Source organism: Phyllostomus hastatus, unplaced genomic scaffold (assembly GCF_019186645.2).
Source record: "Phyllostomus hastatus isolate PE091 unplaced genomic scaffold, TTU_PhHast_1.1 phas_contig_40, whole genome shotgun sequence".
In the NCBI taxonomy this organism is placed as follows: domain Eukaryota; kingdom Metazoa; phylum Chordata; class Mammalia; order Chiroptera; family Phyllostomidae; genus Phyllostomus; species Phyllostomus hastatus.
The window spans coordinates 72,570,244-72,574,395 of record NW_025333872.1 but is presented as its reverse complement, the minus strand read 5'-3'; the positions used below and the strand labels follow the sequence as shown (position 1 = coordinate 72,574,395).

The 4,152-nt window shown below is 38.3% G+C and overlaps 1 pseudogene; it reads left to right on the top strand.

Moving 5' to 3' along the window:
• The first annotated feature begins 3,190 nt into the window (after positions 1-3,190).
• On the top strand, positions 3,191-3,804 carry LOC123821853 (annotated as a pseudogene).
• Positions 3,805-4,152: the final 348 nt, after the last annotated feature.

Genomic DNA, 4,152 nt, shown 5'->3' with positions numbered 1-4,152 from the left:
CTGGCTGGTGTGGCTCACGTGGTTGGGCATCATCCTGCAAAGCAAAAAGTCACCAGTTTGATTCCCAGTCAGGGCATATGCCTGGGTTGGGGGTTCAGTTCTTGGCTGGGGGAAACTAACTGATGTTTCTCTTCTTTTCTTTCTCCTTCCCTCCCCCACCTCTCTAAAAATAAATAAAATCTTTAAAAAAAGAAACAGTACAATTTCTCTCAGCTGACCCATCAAAGCAAAGGTCTTGGAAACCCATTGACAAATAAATATAAAGTCACTTGTTTTAATGTAGAATAAAATGTTAAAATTTTTCTTATATTCCACTTCAAACAATTATTTCAGTTAACTTTTCACCTGTAAGACCTAAGTTGAGTAGGATGAATATTTTTATATACTGTATAGAACGTGTAACCTAGAGCACACTTTGGCAAGTTTATGTGTGTGTGTCATTATTTCATGTTGTCGATGAAGGCAAACAAGTTCTGTCAATCATAATGATTCTCAGCATAAACACATCTTAGTTTTATTCATGCTTTATGGGTGGCCGACTACTAATATTCCCCTTCCTCTGGAAACGTTAGCTCTGATGAAAACATCGTTTATGTAAATGACTGTTCTAGACAATCAAAGTTTCCAAGGAAACATGCTTCAGATTCTTCAACAGAATATACAAACAAAAACTCCTTTTCTGATTAAATTGCCTCTGAGTGAGGGAAAAGGCCTAAAACAATAAGCCAATTCAAAGAGATGAAAAGAAATAACTGGCAAAGTGATTGTAGTGGCTTTGTTCAAAAGCCATGAAAAGCATTCTCTTTCATTTTATAGATTTTAGTACCCAGTATCAATATTTGCCTATTGAGAGATTAAACATAAATTAGGTTTAAATGCTCCAGAATTTTCTCAGTGGTGCCTTTGCTTCTGAATAATATCCATTTAGCTGGCTGATTATAAAAATTAAATTGTCTAAGATTTGGGGGCATTTTTTAGCCTTCTTTCTATAGGAAAAAATCGATGTGACTTCCCTGCTGAAAAAAATGGAAATAATGGAGACCCAAAAAAAGAGGAAACTAGAAAGTTTCTTCCAGTTGTAGTATTATAAAAGTTAGTTATGTATCCAGATTACATTTACAAATATTTATCATTTTAAACATTAAATAATCACTTTATCACTATACAAAATGAGGTGGAGGAAGAAGGAGTAATACAAGATGCCACTGCTTCTCAACCCTATAAACTTACCTTCCAACCATACCATCCACCACTCTGAAGTCAAGCAAACAGGTGTAGTTTTCTATCCTCTAAACACACCATGCAATTACACCTTTACCAGTACAAAATGAACTCACAGAGTCCATGTGGGAAGAAAAAGTTTAAAGTTTGTCTATGCCTGCTCCAAACTGCAAACATGGGTTATAAAGACTACACTGTGAGTCTGTTTTTGTTTTTTTATCACAAGCTTGTAGTATTTAAAAAGAGAGAGAGAAAGGGAAAAAAGGCCAAAAGAAACAGTGTGTTAAAGAATACCAGACCTAGACAGTAATTAAAGTGGTAAAGACATTTTACTCAGAACTACTCAAATAGAGGGAAAGAAACCTCTACAAAGAAATGGACTCAATTCCAAGTATAACATTTATAGCCAAGGAGCTGGAGTGGGAGATGAGGGATGATCAGTGGGTAAAAAAATTACTAAGAAGAAATACATGGGTTACATAAGGAAGAATTCTAGGTAAACTGACCTCACAAGATCTGTGGGGAAGACAGGCTGGATGACCACACTGAGATACCCCAGCTATCACCTGGGAGATGGTGGAAGATGAAGAAGCTGACCTGATATCAAGGATAATAAAGTACTGAGAGTAGGGGATTCTGGCTAAACTGGCTTAGCAGGGTTCTTGCTAAAAGTGGGCAATGCAAAGAAGAACATGGAAGTCCAAAAGTTAAGGCCTTGCTGGGAAAAGCATGCAGAGGAGCTGGACTAAAGTTTGATCAACAAGAGATTTTTGCCAGGCCCTAAGCATAGATAAGGAAGAATTTTTCTAAAGGGCACAGCTAGAATCTTGTCCCTTTTGCAAAAATAGGGAAACTACACTGAAGGTGCAGGTGAGTAGTTTGGCACATAGAAAGAGGGTATGTGTAGAAAGAGCAAACTAAAGCATTCAGGAGGGATAGCCAAATGTGCTGTCAGTGTCTGTCATGAAATCAAATAGGAATGGATGAACACCAGTTAAATATAGCACATAAGCAAGATGGTTGATACCTGAGTTTGAAATACCCCAGAAGCAAACCCCGAAAAAGGGATTAGAATATAGAATAATGTGGATTGGGAAATGACCCAGGTAAATGCCTATAAAAGGGTGAAGAGAAAAGAAGGAAAGGAAGGAAATAAAAGATACAACACAAGTAAATCATCACTGGGAGTGTCTGAAACTGAATGTCCCTGAGGGACTATGGGAGAAGGTGTAGAATATACTTTGGAGTTATCCCAAATGAGGGACAGGAGCCTGTGATAGTCACCACATCTCATCCAATATTTCTGAGGGCCACTTCTAGCTGCATGAACAATCCAGCACTTTTGCTTTGTACTGCATTTGGAGTCAATCAAGCCACTGCACCCATGAAACGCCCACAAGGGGAGAGTCGTGTGTGTTTGCAAAAAGCAAATTTCAGCATTTTGAGTGAATACTAAGAGACATGGGTAAGGCACCAATAGCAATTGCCAAAGTTTGAATAACTGTGATGAAATCTTGTCATTCTTAGCAAGGACACATTCCCTAAAATTAAGAATCCTGTTGTAGGGTGGCTAGAATAGAGAGTCCTTAAAATGGGATCTATAGTTTTGTGGTTAAAATTTTTTAGAAATGCTGTATTTTGGGGAAGATGCCCATCAGAAAGGAAGAACGTAAGATAAGAGTAGAATATGGCACAGAACAAAGTGCAGAGGACCAAGAAGTGGTGCAATAGTGACTCAACGGTAACAGAACTACTGCCAGGACAGTGGCCAAGGTTTACAATTTAATAGCTTGAGGCTGAACAAATTTAAAAGGAGCTTTAAATACCAGCTGCAAGACTTTCAACAGGTCTTTGAAAAGTCTGAAAGGACATTTTGAAAGAATTTTCAAATATTACCACAATATCAAGGAGACAATATATACATCGGGTCGGGAAAGCACAAGTGAAGAGTGAATACTAAAATGGGCCCTGGGATGCTGCTCAAAGGGAGCCCCAAGTTCAGTTCAAATTTGTGTTGGGTGATGATGGTGGGACTGAAAAAACTACATTTGTGAAATGTCATCTGACTGGTGAATTTGAAAAGAAGTATGTAGCTACCAACAGAGGACTCCTTAAGTTCTCTTTCATTTCTCTTTAAGTTCTCAACTCTTTAACTTCTCCTGACACACAAATTTGGTGGACTGAGAGATGGCTATTACATTCAAGCCCAGTAACTTCTAGAGTTACTTGTAAGAACGTGCCTAACTGGCATAGAGATCTGGAATGAATGTGTTAAAACATCCCCATTGTATTGTACGGCAGCAATGTGGATATTAAGGACAGGAAAATTAAGTCAAAATCGTTGTTTTTCACTGAAAGAAGAACCATCAATACTATGACATTTCTGCAAAAGTAAGTACAATTTTGCAAAGCCCTTCCTCTGGCTTTCCAGAAAATTATCTGGAGACCCTAACTTAGAGTTTGTCGCTTTTCCTGCTCTGCCCCACCTGAGGTTGCCATGGGCCCAGCTCTGGCAGGAAAGATGAGCATGACCTAGAGGTTGCTCAGACCATTGTTCTTGCAGATGAGGATGATTACCAGTGAGAAAGGGAAACTGGAGCCCAGCATCAGAAGTCGAGTTTTATATGCAACTGTTTCATGGTGTCAATGGTCCAGCATTTTGCTACTTTATTTTATAGCAAAGCAGAACATGTGCTTGATCTTTGGGATGCTGAAGGAGATGAATGGGCTTTGGAGTGAATGTGACACATAAAAAATACCTTCATTTTGGACCCTGCATATTTAGTTCTTTTGGAATGCAGTTGTTTTCTTATTGAATTTCAAATATAAGACTGCAGTCACATGACAATATTCAGTGCTGAAACCTTGTTTGTTACTGTCATTCCCATTCCCCTTCATTCACAGTCAGAATAAACTATATTTCAAATATCT